The following is a 21073-nucleotide window of genomic DNA, read 5'->3' on the forward strand; positions in this document are numbered from 1 at the left end:
TCCGAAGCCCTGCTCCCCCTGTTCATTACCGCACTTCATAGATAAACATCGCACTCATATATACACACCCAGAGTTCATATATAAACATCGCACTCATATATACACACCCACAGTTCATATATAAACATCGCACTCATATATACACACCCACAGTTCATATATAAACATCGCACTCATATATACACACCCACAGTTCATATATAAACATCACACTCATATATACACACCCACAGTTCATATATAAACATCGCACTCATATATACACTCCCACAGTTCATATATAAACATCGCACTCATACATACACACCCACAGTTCATATATAAACATCACACTCATATATACACACCCACAGTTCATATATAAACATCACACTCATATATACACTCCCACAGTTCATATATAAACATCACACTCATATATGCACACCCACAGTTCATATATAAACATCGCACTCATATATACACTCCCACAGTTCATATATAAACATCGCACTCATACATACACACCCACAGTTCATATATAAACATCACACTCATATATACACACCCACAGTTCATATATAAACATCACACTCATATATACACACCCACAGTTCATATATAAACATCGCACTCATATATACACACCCACAGTTTATGAAACAACAGCGCACTCATACTTACACTCCGAGTTTATAGGAGGGAGATTGGTTCCGACCGCCGCTTGGGCTCTCGGAGTGGGAGAGGCGGAAGCAGCATGGGCCGTACAAACTGTGGATCTCATTCTGAACACAAGCCGATAGATCATCCTGTGAAATTACATTGTACTTGGGTATGAGGAAGGGTAATGGGCTCTGAGAAGGGTTCAGGGAGTCTAATGGCTTCTTCGTGGCGATCCGGTGGGGCAAGGGGATCCCAGAGAGGGGAAGAGACTATTAGAGCGTATCAGAGAGTGTAAGGGGATCTTAGAGAGGCGAAGGGACTGTCAGAGTGTATCAGAGAGTGTAAGGGGATCTTAGAGAGGGGAAGGGAGTGTCAGAGGGTATCAGAGAGCGTAAGGGGATCTTAGAGAGGGGAAGAGACTATTAGAGCGTATCAGAGAGTGTAAGGGGATCTTAGAGAGGCGAAGGGAGTGTCAGAGGGTATCAGAGAGCGTAGGAGGGCTCAGAGAGGGGAGGGAGTGTCAGAGGGTATCAGACAGTGTAACGGGATCACAGAGAGGGGAAGGGAGTGTCAGAGAGTAGCACAGAGTGTAAGGGGATCACAGAGAGGGGAAGGGAGTGTCAGAGGGTATCAGACAGTGTAACGGGATCACAGAGAGGGGAAAGGACTGTCGGAGGGTATCAGAGAGTGTAAGGGGATCTCAGAGAGAGGAAAGGACTGTCAGAGGGTATCATAGAGCGTAAGTGGATCTCAGAGAGGGGAAGGGAGTGTCAGAGAGTATCAGAGAGCGTAAGTGGATCTCAGAGAGGGGAAGGGAGTGTCAGAGGGTATCAGAGAGCGTAAGAGGACTCAGGGCGTAACAGTGGGTAAGGAGCATTTTGCGGGTATCAGAGAGTGTAAAGGGCGCTGACAAGGTTCAAAAAGGATAATGGACTCTCGGACCATATCGGAGAAGATGAGGAGCTCGGGAGAATCAAATCAGGTAAGGGGGTCTCCGGAGGTATCAGAGAGGCGAATGGATCCAGAGTTGTCATCTTCTAAATCTTACATTTTGAAGGCATCAACACACTTAATAACAGCAAAAAATGAAGCCGGTTGAACCGATAATCTGTCCGTGTCCCATGTGGAGGGAATGAGAAGATAGAATCGGGAGGGGCTGGATATTTGGCAACGCTCACGGTTTCCTTTCACACAGCTCAGTGTTGTGTCTGTTCATATAACTGGATTTCATGAACTGGAGATAAGAGGTCGCACTTTGGACCTTTTATCACCCAGTTTGAGAAATAAAACACGAAACGCCCAGCGTGGGACTCGAACCCACGACCCTGAGATTAAGAGTCTCATGCTCTACCGACTGAGCTAGTCAGGCGGCCTTCAATGTCTTTTCCCATCCTATTATTGTAGAGAGGCAGCTGTTGATTTTGTTGCAGGGGTTCAGTTTGTCTGACAATCCCAGCGTCGCTCCTTCTGCACACTCGCTTTTCATTCTGGAGTCAGACTGATGCCTTTTACCCGTCCTCCAGCACCGCGCTGAGCAGGAGAGGAACATCGAGACAGGAGAAGGCCACTCAGCCCCTCTTCCTGCTGTGCCATTCAATTAGATCATGAGGTGGTCTGTAACTCAACTCTGTTTCCCCGCATTGGAAACATATCCCTTGGGACCCGAACCGAAAAAAGATCTGTCAATATCAGTCTTGTAAATTTGAATTGAGCCTCAATCCACATCCTTTTGGCCGAGAGAGTTCCAGCTTTCGGCCGGATTTTGTTTGGGAAAGTGATTCCTGATTTCTCGCCTCATTAATCGAGCACTAATTTCAAGATTAACCCCCTCATTATGCATTCCGCCAACAGAGAAAGAGGAAAAAAGGCCGCCTTAAGCGGAGATTGAACAAAGGATCTGTGGATTTTAATTCTAACGCTACCCCATCTGAGCTATTTCTGTATTCTGTACATGCAATGTTTTATTTTTCTTTGAAAATCACATAAATGTAGATGCGATTTCCCTCTCGGTGAACAGAGTGCTTCGGAGTAATGAGAGCGAACAAACCGTGGATCTGATCCTTAACACAGACTGGTAGATCCACATGTGGAATTAAATCGCACTTGGGTAGCAGAGAGGTTATTGGCTCCTGAGAATGAACCAGGGAGTCTAAGGGTTTATTAGTGTGGATCCGGTGGGGCAACGGGATCCCAGAGGCTGTCAGGGAATCAAAGGGCTTCTCAGGGGTTATCAAGGGGTGTGAGGCTATGAGGTATCAAAGAGTTTACGGCACTCTCATAAGTTATCAGAGAGGGCAAGGGACTGCCAGATGTTATCAGGGAGGGCAAGGGACTGCCAGATGTTATCAGGGAGGGCAAGGGACTGCCAGATGTTATCAGGGAGAGTCAGGGTGTGTCAGTGGGTAAGGGGCCCTCCGAGCGTATCAGAAAATGGAAAGGGCACGGAGGAGGTATCAAGATAACAGAGAGGGAGAGAAAACGCTCCTGAAACCCGGGACTGAACCCTTTCGATCTTCAGTCTGACTGAGTTATTTCGCTGCTCTGGACATCCCGGAAATTCACTCGAAGGTCTGTTAGAATCGCAACAAAACTCTTCCTACAATCGCAGCCTCTGATCCTCCACCCAGGACTTTCAATGGTGCAACTTTGATGAACTTCTGCTACTTTTTAATTTGTTCTCAGCAGTAACTGTTCACATACTTTATCTGGCCCATGACATGGCATCTAGAAGAAAATGTCGATTGCAGCTTCACTGAAGCGGGGGACGCTTTGCACTCGTGAAAAAAATCATACGCGAAAGAGACGGTTTGATCGAGGCGACACCAGGCCAGAGCAAAGGTCAGTTAATGTTTGCCGAGTGGCGAGAGGGACAATTTTTGAACTTCTGTGCGGTTGCACTGTGACTTTCACAGATCTGCTTGGAGCGATATTCCCTTGAATTCATCACCTACAGGGACAATTTGATTCTCAGTTCCTGTTTTCTCCTGGTGCGCTTCTGAGATATAAAAAAATGAATGGATGATATCAACCTGAACCTCGTCACGTCCACGCTACAGACTCAAAGCTCAGCACAACTCCAATCTGTTTCAGTTGGAAATTGTTTCCCAGGGATGGACAGTAATGCGCTGTCTGAGGCTGCATTCGCTGCTTTCCGCCGGCAGCGGGTGATTGGAGAAAGCGGGGCCGGACAATGTTGCTGCTGTCACGGCCTCACTCACTCGGGGAGCTGGGGAAGCAGCGAAAAACTGATGGGTTTGATGCTGCGTCAAAAATGCGGCTGAGAACTGCTTTTGTTAACTGATTGTAAACAATTTTACAACACCAAGTTATAGTCCAGCAATTTTATTTTAAATTCACAAGCTTTCGGAGACTTCCTCCTTCCTCAGGTAAATGTTCAGGAGCTCCTTGAAGCCTACGCATTTATACATATAGAACAATACATGGTGTTTACAGACTGCCCCTGCAACTGCCCGTTGCCAAGGCAATCACCGTGTTCAGACAGAGAGGTGTCACCTGCAGAACCCCCGAATACACATTCAACAAAAAAACAAACAGGGAAAAAAAACAGAGAAAAAAAACAGAGAGAGGCAGAAACATCCAGAAGGCAGAGAAAGCCAGCAAATGACCCATTATATTAAAAACAGATAACATTTGTTCGCTGGTGGGGTAACGTGTAGCGTGACATGAACCCAAGATCCCGGTTGAGGCCGTCCTCATGGGTGCGGAACTTGGCTATCAATTTCTGCTCGACGATTTTGCGTTGTTGTGTGTCTCGAAGGCCGCCTTGGAGTACGCTTACCCGAAGGTCGGTGGATGAATGTCCATGACTGCTGAAGTGTTCCCCGACTGGGAGGGAACCCTCCTGTTTGGCGATTGTTGCGCGGTGTCCGTTCATCCGTTGTCGCAGCGTCTGCATGGTCTCGCCAATGTACCATGCTCTGGGGCATCCTTTCCTGCAACGTATGAGGTAGACAACGTTGGCCGAGTCACAGGAGTATGAACCATGTACCTGGTGGGTGGTGTCCTCTCGTGTGATGGTGGTATCTGTGTCGATGATCTGGCATGTCTTGCAGAGGTTACCGTGGCAGGGTTGTGTGGTGTCGTGGACGCTGTTCTCTTGAAAGCTGGGTAATTTGCTGCGAACGATGGTCTGTTTGAGGTTGGGTGGCTGTTTAAAGGCGAGTAGTGGAGGTGTGGGGACGGGCAACGGGCAGTTGCAGGGGCAGTCTGTAAACACCATGTATTGTTCTATATGTATAAATGCGTAGGCTTCAAGGAGCTCCTGAACATTTACCTGAGGAAGGAGGAAGTCTCCGAAAGCTTGTGAATTTAAAATAAAATTGCTGGACTATAACTTGGTGTTGTAAAATTGTTTACAATTGTCAACCCCAGTCCATCACCGGCATCTCCACATCTTTGTTAACTGAGGAAGCGCTGCAGGATCCTTTAACGATCTCTCACAAATAAACTGAAACCTGTCGGAAGGTGAATAATATTTCACTTCAATCGTGAGCCCTCCTTTTGAACCTTGTCCATCAAGAAGTATTTCGATCACCATCAAGCCATTCTCGGTTTTTTGGATATTGTTCAGATACCTGTTATCCAGCGGGAGGTGGAATATCAGCCGCGCTCAGCTGGCAATGTTTACGGTACATTTTTCTGCAAACAGAACGCACATTCGAAACCTGGAAATGCGAAACAACGAATTTTAAGGTAAAACCTCCCTATTGTCCCCAGGTGGGCTCGAACCACCAACCGTTACAGTTAATAACCAAAGGCGCTAACCAATTGCACCACAGTTGCCGTCTTGAACCATTAATTCACCGAGCGACCGTTTCAGCTTGCAGCGATCAATGTAACAGCTGTCTGACCATCAGTTTCCTTTTCCAAAATAAAGGGTGTGCAGTTTGCACGAGTGAAAATCGGTGCCGTCTTCTTTCTGAACATCAAACTCCCCTTGCCCCTAAATGCCTGTATGTTGGAAGACTCGGTCCCCCAGTAGTAGAGAGGATTGATTTCTCGAGCTGTGATTCACCATTCTCTATTCCAGTATTGCAGAAAATGAGATGAGATGAAATGAGCAGGTCCAACGAGCAGGTCTGTGACACTACACGGTGTCTACAAAGTTGTCTCTTGCACTTACAGTGAAGCGGACGGCAGTTTTCACTCTTAAACCAGTAACTATGATGTTAAGAAAGTATGTGGCCGAGAAAGACTTGATTTCAGCGCGGTGACACTGGGCCAGAGTAAAGTTCAGTTAATGTGATTGCCGAGTGGGGAGAGGGTGGATTTGGAACTCCTGCGCGGCTGCACTGCACATTGTCCAGATCTGCTTGGAGCGATATTCACTTCAATTCATCACTGACAGGGACAATTTGATTCTAAGTTTCTTTTCTCTGGTGCTTGGTGAGATTTCAAAATTGAAAGCGGCCCATACCGACCCCAAACTCGTCACTTACACGCTGACAGATACAAGGCCCTCACACTCTTCACCAGTGAGATGAAAGCGGAGAGCGATTTCACGGTCGAATACAATGGCGAACAAAACTCAATCAATGAAAGTGCAGGTCATTGAGGGGCCTTTAAATTCCTGATTGTTTGAACTGAACTTCTTCCCAAAGCGTTTGAGAGTCACGTGGGGCGATTTGGGTCTTCTTTTCCCTCTTTGCAAAATCTTCAACCACAGTTCAAGATCAAAAGTCGAGGGCAGAATGAGACGCTTTCCTGAAAATTGGGAACCAGAGAAGCAGATTTGAGTGCAAGGTTCTGTTTATTGAGAAAAAGCAGATGAAACATTCATCCCGGAACGATCAAGAATCCGATCAGCTCGAAAAGCAACGGTTACCCCGTGATTTGAACAATCAGCCTTCTGGTGGCGGAATAAATAATGTGGATAGAAGCAGGAAGTTGAAAAGTGGGAATTGATAAATTAAGTGAGCAGGTAAAACTGCGGCAAATAGAGTTCAATGTGGGGGAGAGCGAGGTCATCCACTTTAAATCTAAGATCAATCAGTGTATTTTCTAAATGGTGAGAAACTAGGAACTGTGGAGGAGCAGAGAGATTTTGCGGTCCATGTACAGAAACCGCTCCCAACCAGCGCACAGGTACAAAAAATAATTCGGACCGCCGGTTAGTTTATTTGCATAGAGTTTACCGTAATATCATGATCACGGATTCGATTCTTGTAATTTACTTTATTTATATCGGGTTTTTTAACTTTTAAAATCGAAGCTTTACAAAAAGGTCCCCAGACAAATTCCCGGGGGCAGTTTATTGAATAACATCCATTGTAACGTTACCCCTGGGCCGGAGAAACACGTCTTTCTTTTTATTTGTCTTTCTCCGGTTTGCAGATAAACGTTTAACTCGCGGCCTGTTCCCATTAATGATCATCAGCAGCAACAGACAGACAGAGCGGGTCTGACCGCCCCGAGATGTGGAAAAAGCATCAATTTCGGACAAATGCATCAAATCAAATCGTCACCCGGCACCGAGAGAGACAAAACCAAGAGAAAAAGGCAGAAGGTAACAGAGAAATAAAAACCAAATACAGACGATATAAATATTTCCCATCCTTGATGTCTCTCTATTCAATCCCCAATCCTTCAGTGGCGGGGATCAAATTTCACTGCAAATAAATGCGAGAATCGAAGCGAGGAAGAAAACACGAAACAATCAAAAACTGCCGAAACTTGGGATTGAACGAAGGACCGTTAGATCTTCAGTCGAACGCGCGCCCAACTGAGCTATTTCGGCCCCATATCAAAGTGTTCCTTTATTTCATTGTCTTGGAACAAAATATAACCCCAGGTGGAATTGCCTCTCCTGTTCATTCCTCAATTCATCTAAAAACATCGCACTCATATATACACACCCACGGTTCATATATAAATATCACACTCATATATACACACCCACGGTTCATATATAAATATCACACTCATATATACACACCCAGTTTGTAGGAGGGAGATCGGTACCGACTGCCAATGGAGCTCTCAGAGTGGGAGAGGCGGAAACAACAGCGACCGAACAAACTCTGGATCTCATCCTTAACACAGACCGGTAGATTCACCTGTGAAGTTACACCGCACTTTGATATCAGAGACGGTAACGGGTTCTGAGAAGGCAACAGGGCGTCTAATGGCTTCTTAGTGGCGATGCATTGAGGCAAGGGCATCTCAGAGAGGGGAAGGGACAGTCAGAGGGTATCAGAGAGTGTAAGGGGGCTCAGAGAGGGGAAGGGGCAGTCAGAGGGTATCAGAGAGTGTAACGGGGCTCAGAGAGGGGAAGGGGCAGTCAGAGGGTATCAGAGAGTGTAAGGGGGCTCAGAGAGGGGAAGGGGCAGTCAGAGGGTATCAGAGAGTGCAACGGGGCTCAGAGAGGGGAAGGGGCAGTCAGAGGGTATCAGAGAGTATATTGAGGTCTCAGAGAGGGGAAGGACTGCCAGAGGGTATCAGAGAGTGAAGGACGCTCAGGGCGTATCAGTGGGTGAGGGGCACTCAGCGGGTATCAGAGGGTGTAAAGGGCGCTGACAAGGTTCAAAGAGGACAATGGACTCTCTGAGGGTATCAGAGAAGATAAGGAGCTCAGGGAGAATCAAAGAGGGTAAGGTGGGCTCAGGAGGTATCAGAGAGGCGAATGGATCCAGAGTTGGCATCTTCTAAATATTACACTTCCTAACCATCAACATTTTTAATAACAGCAAAAATGAATCCTATTGAAATGGTATCTGCCGTGTCCCATGTGGAGGGAATGAGAAGATAGAATCGGGAGGGACTGGATATTTGGCAACGCTCACGGTTTCCTTTCACACAGCTCAAGGTTGTGTCTGTTTATATAACTGGATTTCTTGAACTGGAGATAAGAGGTTGCACTTTGAACCTTTCATCACGCACTGTGAAAAATAGAACACAAAACGCCCAATGTGTGGTTGAAACCCACGCCCCTGAGATTAGGAATTTCGTGCTTTACCGACTGAGCTAGCCGGGCCAGCGGCAGGGCTCCTTCCCATCCGATTATTGCAGAGAGGCGGGTGGTGAGGTTGCTGTCGGGGTTCAGTTTGTCCGACAATCCCAAGGTGGCTGAATCTGAACACCCGCTTTTCATTCTGGAGTCGGTTTGATGCCTCTCACCAGTCGTCCAGCCCCGCACTGAGCAGGAGAGGAACATCGGGACAAGAGAAGACCATTCAGCCCCTCGAAAATTAACGATCTCTCACAAATCAACTGATACCAGTCGGAATGTGAATACCATTTTACTTTTCCAAAATAAAGGGAGTGACATTCATTGTGAAAACAGCCTGATGTCGCTCACTGCAGAAATATCCATGTCAGAGTGAACGAGCTCGCCTGCAAACTTCGGACTTTGTCTGTCAGAAGTATTCCGACTTCGTTCAAGCCAATCTCGGCTTTTTTGGAAATTTTTCAGATGCCTGTTATCCAACCGTAGAATAAATGGTGGAAAATCAGACGCACTCAGCTGGCAATGTTTACGGTACATTTTCTGGCAGATGAGACACACATTCAAACCAAGAAATGCGAGACAATGAATGTTCAGGTAAAAAGTTGCTCAACCGTCCCCGGGTGGGTTCGAACCACAAACCTTTCAGTTGACCAATTGCGCCACAGAGACAGAGCTTGCAGCTGCTCAAGGACTAATTCATCGAGCTAAAACTTCAGCTTGCTGCGATCAGTATAACAGCTGTGTTACCAGCCGTTTAATTTTCCAAACGAAAGGGTGTGCAGCCTGTCCGAGTGAAAATCAGTGCTGTATTATTTCTGAACATGAAGCTCACTTTGCCATTAAACACCTGTATGTTGAAAGACTCGGTCCCCTCGTGGTCGAGAGGATTGATTTTTTGAGCTGTGATTCTCCATTCTCTGTTCCAGTGAGATTCAGGTTTTCTGAAAATGAGATGAGATGAAATGAGCAGGTCCAACGAGCAGGTCTGTGACACGATACGGTGTCTACAAAGTTGTCTCTCGCACTTACAGTGAAGCGGACGGCAGTTTTCACTATTAAACCAGCAACTATGATGTTAAGGAAAAATGTGTTCGAGAAATACTCGATTTCAGCGCGGTGACACTGGGCCAGAGTAAAGTTCAGTTAATGCGATTGCCGAGTGGGGAGAGGGTGGATTTGGAACTCCTGTGCGGCTGCGCTGCACATTGTCCAGATCTGCTTGGAGCGATATTCACTTCAATTCATCACTGACAGGGACAGTTTGATTCTAAGTTTCTTTTCTCTGGTGCTTGGTGAGATTTCAAAAATAAAGGCGACCCGTGCTCACCCCAAACTCGTCACTTACACGCTGACAGATACAAGGCCGTCACACTCTTCACCAGTGAGATGAAAGCGGAGAGCGATTTCACGGTCGAATACAATGGCGAACAAAACTCATTCAATGAAAGTGCAGGTCATTGAGGGGCCTTCAAAGTCCTGATTGTTTGAACTGAACTTCTTCCCAAAGCGTTTGAGATTCAGGTGGAGTGATTTGGGGACTTCTTTTCCCTCTTTGCAAAAGTTTCAACCGCAGGTCAAGATCAAAAGTCGAGGGCAGAATGAGACGCCTTCCTGAAATTTGAGAACTCGGGAATCAGACTTTAGAGCAACGTTCTGTTTATTGTGAAAAAGCAAATAAAACATTCATTCCGGAACGATCCAGAATCCGATCAGCTCGAAAAGCAACAGTTACCCCGTGATTTGGACACTCAGCCTTCTGGTGGCGCAATAATTAATGTGGATAGAAGCAGGAAGTTGAAAAGTGGGAATTGATAAATTAAGTGAGTGGGTAAAACTGCGGCAAATAGAGTTCAATGTGGGGGAGAGCGAGGTCATCCACTTTAAATCTAAGATCAATCAGAATATTTTCTAAATTCTGAGAATCTCAGAAGTGTGGCGAAGCAGAGAGATTTAGGGGTCCATGTACAGAAACCGCTACCAACCAGCGCACAGGAACAAAAATTAATTAAACAGCCGAATGTGCCGTTTGTCCGGCCGGTTAACTTATTTGCACAGAGTATACCGTAATATCATGATCACGGACTCGATTCTTGTAATTTACTTTATTTATTTCGGTTTTTTGTAACTTTTAAAATCGAAGCCTTACAAAAAAAATCCACAGACAAATTCACGGGGACAGTTTATTGAATAACATCCATTGTAACTTTGCCCCTGGGCCGGAGAAACACGTCTTTCTTTTTATTTGTCTTTCTCCGGTTTGCAGATAAACGTTTAACTCGCGGCCTGTTCCCATTAATGATCATCAGCAGCAACAGACAGACAGAGCGGGTCTGACCGCCCCGAGATGTGGAAAATGCATCAATTTGGAACAAATGCATCAAATCAAATAGTCACCCGGCACCGAGAGAGACAAAACCAAGAGAAAAAGGCAGAAGGTAACAGAGAAATAAAAACCAAATACAGACGACAGAAATATTTCCCATCCTTGATGTCGCTCTATTCAATCCCCAATCCTTCAGTGGCGGGGATCAAATTTCACTGTAAATAAATGTGAGAATCGAAGCGAGGAAGAAGAAACTAAACAACCAAAAACTGCCGAAACTCGGGATCGAACCAAGGACCTTTAAATCTTCAGTCTAACGCTCTCCCAACTGAGCTATTTTGGCCCCATGTGAAACATTCACTGTATGTCATTGTCTTCAACAAATATATAACCCCAGGCGGAATTGCCCCTCCTGTTCATTCCGCAATTCAAATAAAAACATCGCATTCATATATACACACCCACAGTTCATATATAAACATCACACTCATATATACACTCCCACAGTTCATATATAAACACCGCACTCATATATACACACCCACAGTTCATATATAAACATCGCACTCATATATACACTCCCACAGTTCATATATAAACATCACACTCATATATACACATTCATAGTTCATAGAAAAACATCACACTCATATCTACACTCCCACAGTTTACAAAACAAGAGCGCACTCTTACTGCACATCCACTTAATATCTACCCAAAGTCCTGTTTATTGTTCTGACTAAAGTCTGAACACTGAAAGTTTAACTGTTTTCCAGATACTGTCCATCCTGTTTTGTATTTTCAGCGTTAAATTTGCTGAAGTCCAGCAAAGGGGGTGCGATATCGGCCCTGCCGGTGAATGCTGCTTCGAACGGAAGTCTCGGTGTCCAGGAGCTGGCGGGGATTGGAAAGCTCTTGTGTCACACGAAGTGTCTGAAAGGCCCGGATACACCTGAAGGTTATCAGTGCGGTGCCCACACCTCGTGCTGTAATGTTAGCGAGCCGGACATCAACTTAAAAGGCGGCTTGTTGTGGTCACAGTTTCTTTCTGTACATAACTGAACCTAAAACATTCAAAATGCAATGTTTTCTTTGCTGCATCGCAATAAGCAATATCTTATTATAAATTTCGCTCATTGGTTCCTAAGTGTCAGATGGGAGAATTGTCTGAACCCTTCATTTATTTCATTGTTCATTCAGAATCTGCCCACGGATTGACACAGAGATAAACACAGGGAGAGATACAGAGTATCGGTAAACACAGCGAGAGATACAGAGTATCGGTAAACACAGCGAGAGATACAGAGTATCGGTAAACACAGGGAGAGATACAGAGTATCGGTAAACACAGCGAGAGATACAGAGTATAGGTAAACACAGGGAGAGATACAGAGTATCGGTAAACACGGCGGCAGGACCATGAGCCACAGTGAAAATGCTGTGATTTCAACCTGGTTCAAAACACGCAGCCTTCTGATGTGGAGTCAGACGCGACTGTTCTTGCACCAGGCCCACAACAAGCGGCTGGAGCCGGATCCATTGGAGGGCGATCGGTGCAGACTGCCGCCGCGGCTCTCGAAATGTGAGAGGCGGAAACAGGAGCAGCCTGACCGCCTCAACCACAGCACAGGATCCCCGCTCTCCTTCAAATTCCATCACTGACTCTGTGGCGCAATGGACAGCGTGTTGGACTTCTACTTAATAATCGGAGGGGACATTCAAAGGTTGTGGGTTCGAGTCCCACCAGAGTTGGATTTTCGTTCACGGATCGGGAGCTGGGAAGTGAAATTTTGCAGCAGGGTCATTAATGTCCGTCAAGGATGTGAAACTGCCCCCGACACTTCATCTTACACAAGTGGCTCCAGTCACACCCGGATTTATGATTCTAAATCCACTCTGAGCTGGATTGGCGAAACACTCTCAAGGAGGAGACTCATCAGCTGCTCAGACCGAAAGTCAATCTGCTGGACTTCCGGCTCTGTCAGACTGAATGTTCCTTCAGACAGGTTTCTCACTGGACACATGCATCCTGCTGCCGTGTGAGCATTGGTGCTGCAGGGGTAGAATTCTTGCTTGTAGTAATTCTATTCCTGTAAAACTAGCTCCTGAAGTGCAGGATGGAAAGTATCCTGGCTGAGCGGTCGAAGGCGCTGGTTTAAAACTCCAGTTAAATCCCACGATTTGTAGATGGATCAAAATCATAGTTTGTGTCTCCAAAACTGCAGCCTCTCTCCTGTGAACAAGTAATACTGAACATCTCATCTGCTATTGCAACAGCGTAATCCGGAGGAACCACATGGCAATACAAATAAGTAGATGCATTTTGGAACAAACTAATTGTACCTTCAACTCCGGTCGAAATGTTCACAAGCAAAAGGATTGTTTGATCTCGGTGAGACTCGAATTAACAACCTCGGTATTTCCCGACCCTGTCCTGTCAGATAAGGACCGCGCACTGACCGATTGCGCCGCTGGAGCCCGGTCACTCTGATCACCTGTCCCACTCTGCTGGAAAGAATCTTAAGGTGAGAGGCCCGAACCTGTGGAAACGTGTCCAGTCACCGTGATTAAACTAATATCTGCACTTCCACTTTCAGCTTCTTTCACATCCTCTGCTCCATCGCACGACAATCGGGTTTTCAGCGAACAGGTCAAAATGCACATTGCCGGAAATTCTATCAGTGGTGAGATTTGAACCCAGCGCCCACGCAGTGATTGGATTTATTGTCTTCAAGCAGTGAGCTCCGTTCACACAACGCCTCGCCAGTCTTTCACATTTTGTTTAATGCCCAAATAAATAAATTGGAGCTAATTGAGCGCATTTACGCCGTGCTGGGGTTGTTCTCCTCAGAGCAGAGAAGGTTCAGAGGAGATTTGATAGAAGTGTTCAAAGTCATGGAGGGTTCAGATAAAGTTAATAAAGAGAAGCTGTTCCCATTGGCGGAAGTGTCGAGAACCAGAGGACACAGATTTGAGGTGATTGCAAAAGAACCAAAGGCGACATGAGGAAAATCTTTTTTACGCAGCGAATGTTTATGGTCTGGAATGCGCTGCCTGAAAGGGCGGTGGAAGCAGATTCAATCGTGGCTTTCAAAAAGGAATTTGATAAATACTTGAAGGGGAAAATGCAGGGCCCCGGGGAAAGGGACGGGGAATGGGACCAATGGGATTGGTCTTACAAAAGGCAGGTAAGGGATTGATGGGTTGAATGGCCTCCTTCTGTGGTGTGTTCATTCTGTGATAAATATTATTTTACACACAGTGAACAGACCATCCCTGAAAGACTGCCCCGCGATAAAACAGAGTGACACTGAAACATTGCGAAAATGCAATGACCCCGACGTGATTCGAACACGCATCCTTCTGATCTGGAGTCAGACGCGCTACCGTTGCGCCACGAGGTCCACAGCGCCCACCTGGAGCCGGATCCATAGGAGGGAGATCGGTACCGACCGCCACAGGGTCTCGAAGAGGCGGAAGCAGCAGCAGCAACACCGCAGGAGCCCCGCTCTCCAATCCAGCCGTTACCAGCAGAGAGCTGCCAGTCCCGGCCTGAGCCCTGTCTGGGAGCCGCCTGCCGGTCTTTCTTTCCAGAACGGGACCGATCCAGTTTCAGCTCACACACAGGATCAGGAATCCCACTCCTGACAGATTCACTTATTTAAACCTTGTTTAGATTCAGTGAATTGGGATTTAATTCAATCCTCATCTGCCCGCCGCTCTGTCAGTTCAGGACTTTATTTAAACCGACACTTGGAGCTCTGTTTCACAGGGTGCCGGCTGTTAAAGCATTTCTCAGTCCCACCACGAACACTTTTTGCTGCTAACTTCTGCTTAATACAAAGTTCCCAGGAACGAGGGAATTTCTCCTGGGTACTGAGTTCGAGTTAAGGAACAACCGAGGTGCGATTACACTACTTGGTGTATTCTATAGGCCACCAGCTCGTGGGACCGATACAGAGGAGCAAATTTGCAGGGAAATTACAGAGAGGTGCATCAGCCATAGAGTAGTGATAACAGGGGATTTCAACTATCCTAATATAGACTGGGATAACAATAACATAATGCGCAAAGAAGGGGAAGAATTTTTGAAATGTGTTCAGGATAACTTTCTCGACCTGTACGTTTCTGGCCCACTGAGGAAGGAGGCATTGCTGGACTTGGTGCAAGGGAATGAGGCGGGCCAAGTGGAGCAAGTGTCAGTGGGGGAGCATTTCGGGAGCAGCGATCAGTATCATAAGGATTAGAATAGCTATGGAAATGGACTCTGTCCACTCTAAAGTAAAAGTACTCAATTGGATGAGGGTCAATTTCAGTGGGATGAGAACAGATCTGGCCCCGGTAAATTGGAATTAAAGATTGTCAGGCAAAACTATAATTGGACAGTGGGCGGCTTTTGAAAAGATGATTCGGGTATCGAGAAGGTACATTCCAACGAGGTAGAAAGGTCGGGCAACTAAAGCCAGAACTCCCTGGATAATAAGAGAGATAGAGAGTAAGATGAAGCGGGAAACATAAAAGGGAATCAAAAAGTCTTCTACAGACATGTTAACAATAAACGGGTAGTAAGAGGAGGGGCGGGGACGATTAGGGACCATAAAGGAGATCGACTCACGAGGCAGTGGGCCTGGCAGAGGTACTAAATGAATCCTTCGCATTGTTCTTTACCAAGGAAGGAGATGCTGCCAGATTCTCGGTAAAGGAAGATATAGTTAAGATACTGGATGGGCTAAAAATGAGAAAGCAAATGACAAGAATCGAATCCGTGATCATGATATTACGGTAAACTCGATGCAAATGAACTAACCGGCTGTCCGAACGGCACATTCGGCTGTTTAATTAATTTTTGTTCCTGTACGCTGGTTGGTAGCGGTTTCTGTACATGGACCCCTAAATCTCTCTGCTCCTCCACAGTTCCTAGTTTCTCACCATTGAGAAAATACACTGATTGATCTTAGATTTAAAGTGGATGACCTCGCTCTCCCCCACATTGAACTCTATTTGCCGCAGTTTTACCCACTAACTTAATTTATCAATTCCGACTTTTCAACTTCCTGCTTCTATCAACATTATTTATTCCGCCACCAGAAGGCTGAGTGTTCAAATCACGGGGTAACAGTTGCTTTTCGAGCTGATCGGATTCTGGATCGTTCCGGGATGAATGTTTTATCTGCTTTTTCTCAATAAACAGAACCTTGCACTCAAATCTGCTTCTCTGGTTCCCAATTTTCAGGAAGGCGTCTCATTCTGCCCTCGACTTTTGATCTTGAACTGTGGTTGAAGATTTTGCAAAGAGGGAAAAGAAGTCCCCAAATCGCCCCACGTGACTCTCAAACGCTTTGGGAAGAAGTTCAGTTCAAACAATCAGGAATTTAAAGGCACCTCAATGACCTGCACTTTCATTGAATGAGTTTTGTTCGCCATTGTATTCGACCGTGAAATCGCTCTCCGCTTTCATCTCACTGGTGAAGAGTGTGAGGGCCTTGTATCTGTCAGCGTGTAAGTGACGAGTTTGGGGTCGGTATGGGCCGCTTTCAATTTTGAAATCTCACCAAGCACCAGAGAAAAGAAAATTAGAATCAAACTGTCCCTGTCAGTGATGAATTGAAGTGAATATCGCTCCAAGCAGATCTGGACAATGCGCAGCGCAGCCGCACAGGAGTTCCAAATCCACCCTCTCCCCACTCGGCAATCACATTAACTGAACTTTACTCTGGCCCAGTGTCACCGCGCTGAAATCAAGTCTTTCTCGGCCACATACTTTCTTAACATCATAGTTACTGGTTTAAGAGTGAAAACTGCCGTCCGCTTCACTGTAAGTGCAAGAGACAACTTTGTAGACACCGTGTAGTGTCACAGACCTGCTCGTTGGACCTGCTCATTTCATCTCATCTCATTTTCTGCAATACTGGGATAGAGAATGGTGAATCACAGCTCGAAAAATCAATCCTCTCTCCGACTGGGGGACCGAGTCTTCCAACATACAGGCATTTAGGGGCAAGGGGAGTTTGATGTTCAGAAAGAAGACGGCACCGATTTTCACTCGTGCAAACTGCACACCCTTTATTTTGGAAAAGTAAACTTATGGTAAGACAGTTGTGACATTGGTCGCTGCAAGCTGAAACGTTAGCTCGGTGAATTAGTAACTCAAGAAGGCCGCTGTTGTATCACTGTGGTGTAATTGGTTAGCGCGTTGGTTATTAACTGTAACGGTTGGTGGTTCGAACCCACCCGGGGACAATAGGGAGGTTTTACCTTAAAATTCGTTGTTTCGCATTTCCAGGTTTCGAATGTGTGTTCTGTTCACAGAAAAATGTACCGTAAACATTGCCAGCTGAGCGCGGCTGATATTCCACCTCCCGCTGGATAACAGGTATCTGAACAATATCCAAAAAACCGAGAATGGCTTGAAGGTGATCGAAATACTTCTTGACAGACAAGGTTCAAAAGGAGGGCTCACGATTAAAGTGAAATATTATTCACCTTCCGACAGGTTTCAGTTTATTTGTGAGAGATCGTTAAAGGATCCTGCAGCGCTGCCTCAGTTAACAAAAGCAATTCAGAGCCGCATTTTTGACGCAGCATCAAACCCATCAGTTTTTCGCTGCTTCCCCAGCTCCCCGAGTGAGTGAGGCCGTGACAGCAGTAACATTGTACGGCCCCGCTTTCTCCAATCACCCGCTGCCGGCGGAAAGCAGCGAATGCAGCCTCAGACAGCGCATTACTGTCCATCCCTGGGAAACAATTTCCAACTGAAACAGATTGGAGTTGTGCTGAGCTTTGAGTCTGTAGCGTGGACGTGACGAGTTTCAGGTTGATATCATCCATTCATTTTTTTATATCTCAGAAACGCACCAGGAGAAAACCGGAACTGAGAATCAAATTGTCCCTGTAGGTGATGAATTCAAGGGAATATCGCTCCAAGCAGATCTGTGAAAGTCACAGTGCAACCGCACAGAAGTTCCAAATTCTCCCTCTCGCCACTCGGCAAACATTAACTGACCTTTGCTCTGGCCTGGTGTCGCCTCGATCAAACCGTCTCTTTCGCGTATGATTTTTTTACGAGTGCAAAGCGTCCCCCGCTTCAGTGAAGCTGCAATCGACATTTTCTTCTCGATGCCATGTCATGGGCCAGATAAAGGATGTGAACAGTTACTGCTGAGAACAAATTAAAAAGTAGCAGAAGTTCATCAAAGTTGCACCATTGAAAGTCCTGGGTGGAGGTTTAGAGGCTGCGATTGTGGGAAGAGTTTTGTTGCGATTCTAACAGACCCTCGAGTGAATTTCCGGGATGTCCAGAGCACCGAAATAACTCAGTCAGACTGAAGATCTAAAGGGTTCAGTCCCGGGTTTCAGGAGCGTTTTCTCTCCCTCTCTGTTATCTTGATACCTCCTCCGTGCCCTTTCCATTCTCTGATACGCTCGGAGGGCCCCTTACCCACTGACACACCCTGACTCTCCCTGATAACATCTGGCAGTCCCTTGCCCTCTCTGATAACATCTGGCAGTCCCTTGCCCTCCCTGATAACATCTGGCAGTCCCTTGCCCTCTCTGATAACTTCTGAGAGTGCCGGAAACTCTTTGATACCTCATAGCCTCACACCCCTTGATAACCCCTGAGAAGCCCTTTGATTCCCTGACAGCCTCTGGGATCCCGTTGCCCCACCGGATCCACACTAATAAACCCTTAGACTCCCTGGTTCATTCTCAGGAGCCATTAACCTCTCTGCTACCCAAGTGCGATTTAATTCCACATGTGGATCTACCAGTCTGTGTTAAGGATCAGATCCACGGTTTGTTCGCTCTCATTACTCCGAAGCACTCTGTTCACCGAGAGGGAAATCGCATCTACGTTTATGTGATTTTCAAAGAAAAATAAAACATTGCATGTACAGAAAACAGAAATAGCTCAGATGGAATTAAAATCCACAGATCCTTTGTTCAATCTCCGCTTAAGGCGGCCTTTTTTCCTCTCTCTCTGTTGGCGGAATGCAAAATGAGGGGGTTTAATCTTGAAATTTGTGCTCGATTAATGAGGCGAGAAATCAGGAATCAATTTCGCAAACAAAATCCGGCCGAAAGCTGGAACTCTCTCGGCCAAAAGGATGTGGATTGAGGCTCAATTCAAATTTTCAATCTGATATTCATCGATCTTTTTTCTGTTCGTGTCCCAGGGGATATGAGTCCAAGGCAGGGAAACAGAGTTGAATTACTGATCACTTCATGATCTAATTGAATGGGACAGGAGGTTCGAGGGGCTGAATGGTCTTCTCCTGTCCCGATGTTCCTCTCCTGCTCAGTGCGGGGCTGGACGACTGGTAAGAGGCATCAGACCGACTCCAGAATGAAAAGCGGGTGTTCAGATTCAGCCACCTTGGGATTGTCGGACAAACTGAACCCCGACAGCAACGTCACCACCCGCCTCTCTGCAATAATCGGATGGGAAGGAGCCCTGCCGCTGGCCCGGCTAGCTCAGTCGGTAAAGCACGAAATTCCTAATCTCAGGGGCGTGGGTTTAAACCACACATTGGGCGTTTTGTGTTCTATTTTTCACAGTGGGTGATGAAAGGTTCAAAGTGCAACCTCTTATCTCCAGTTCAAGAAATCCAGTTATATAAACAGACACAACACTGAGCTGTGTGAAAGGAAACCGTGAGCGTTGCCAAATATCCAGTCCCTCCCGATTCTATCTTCTCATTCCCTCCACATGGGACACGGCAGATACCGTTTCAATAGGCTTCATTTTTGCTGTTACTAAAAATGTTGTTGGTTAGGAAGTGTAATATTTAGAAGATGCCAACTCTGGATCCATTCGCCTCTCTGATACCTCCTGAGCCCACCTGACCCTCTTTGATTCTCCCTGAGCTCCTTATCTTCTCTGATACCCTCAGAGAGTCCATTATCCTCTTTGAACCTTGTCAGCGCCCTTTACACTCTCTGATACCCGCTGAGTGCCCCTCACCCACTGATACGCCCTGATCGTCCTTACACTCTCTGATACCCTCTGGCAGTCCTTCGCCTGTGCGAGATCTCAATATACTCTCTGATACCCTCTGACTGCCCCTTCCCCTCTCTGAGCCCCGTTACACTCTCTGATACCCTCTGACTGTCCCTTCCCCTCTCTGAACCCCGTTACACTCTCTGATGCCCTCTGACTGTCCCTTCCCCTCTCTGAGCCCCGTTACACTCTCTGATACCCTCTGACTGTCCCTTCCCCTCTCTGAGCCCCGTTACACTCTCTGCTACCCTCTGACTGCCCCTTCCCCTCTCTGAGCCCCGTTACACTCTCTGATACCCTCTGACTGCCCCTTCCCCTCTCTGAGCCCCGTTACACTCTCTGATGCCCTCTGACTGCCCCTTCCCCTCTCTGAGATGCCCTTGTCCCAAAGCATCGCCACTAAGAAGCCATTAGACGCCCTGTTGCCTTCTCAGAACCCGTTACCGTCCCTGCGAACAAAGTGCGGTGTAACTTCACAGGTGGATCTACCGGTCTGTGTTAAGGATGAGATCCAGAGTTTGTTCGGTCGCTGTTGCTTCCGCCTCTCCAACTCTGAGAGCTCCATTGGCGGTCGGTACCGATTTTCCTCCTACAAACTGGGTGTGGATCTATGAGTGCGTTGTTGTTTTATAAACTTTGTGAGTTTATGTATGACAGCGATTTTTAGAAACCAACTGTGGGTTTGTATATATGTGTGCGATATTTATAGATGACCTGTGGGAGTGTATCGATGAGTGTGATATTTATATATGAACCGTGGGTGTGTATATATGAGTGCGATGTTTTTATATGAATTGAGGAATGAACAGGAGGGGCAATTCCACCTGGGGTTATATTTTGTTCCAAGACAATGAAATAAAGGAACTTTTTGATATGGGACCGAAATAGCTCAGTTGGGAGAGCGTTAGACTGAAGATCGAAAGGTCCTTGGTTCAATCCCGAGTTTCGGCAGTTTTTGATTGTTTCGTTTCTTCTTCCTCGCTTCGATTCTCGCATTTCGTTACAGTGAAATTTGATCCCCGCCACTGAAGGATTGGGGGTTGAATGGAGAGACATCAAGGATGGGAAATATTTATATCGTCTGTATTTGGTTTTTATTTCTCTGTTACCTTCTGCCTTTTTCTCTTGGTTTTGTTTCTCTCG

At 46.3% G+C, this 21073-nt stretch overlaps 5 non-coding genes across 5 annotated transcripts; 2 read left to right on the plus strand and 3 right to left on the minus strand.

Moving 5' to 3' along the window:
- Positions 1-1939: 1939 nt before the first annotated feature.
- trnak-cuu (transfer RNA lysine (anticodon CUU)) lies at positions 1940-2012 on the minus strand. The gene has a single exon. It is a non-coding gene; the product is annotated as a tRNA-Lys (tRNA).
- Positions 2013-11202: 9190 nt separating this feature from the next.
- Positions 11203-11275, minus strand: trnaf-gaa (transfer RNA phenylalanine (anticodon GAA)). Its single transcript has one exon. It is a non-coding gene; the product is annotated as a tRNA-Phe (tRNA).
- Positions 11276-12592: 1317 nt separating this feature from the next.
- Positions 12593-12684, plus strand: trnar-ucu (transfer RNA arginine (anticodon UCU)). The gene is given in 2 exon segments: positions 12593-12629; positions 12649-12684. It is a non-coding gene; the product is annotated as a tRNA-Arg (tRNA).
- A 1580-nt stretch (positions 12685-14264) lies between these two features.
- On the minus strand, positions 14265-14336 carry trnaw-cca (transfer RNA tryptophan (anticodon CCA)). Its single transcript has one exon. It is a non-coding gene; the product is annotated as a tRNA-Trp (tRNA).
- Positions 14337-20808: 6472 nt separating this feature from the next.
- trnaf-gaa (transfer RNA phenylalanine (anticodon GAA)) lies at positions 20809-20881 on the plus strand. The gene has a single exon. It is a non-coding gene; the product is annotated as a tRNA-Phe (tRNA).
- The last annotated feature ends 192 nt before the right edge of the window (positions 20882-21073 follow it).

The sequence above is a fragment of the Heptranchias perlo genome, unplaced genomic scaffold, assembly GCF_035084215.1.
Source record: "Heptranchias perlo isolate sHepPer1 unplaced genomic scaffold, sHepPer1.hap1 HAP1_SCAFFOLD_509, whole genome shotgun sequence".
Taxonomy (NCBI): Eukaryota; Metazoa; Chordata; class Chondrichthyes; order Hexanchiformes; family Hexanchidae; genus Heptranchias; species Heptranchias perlo.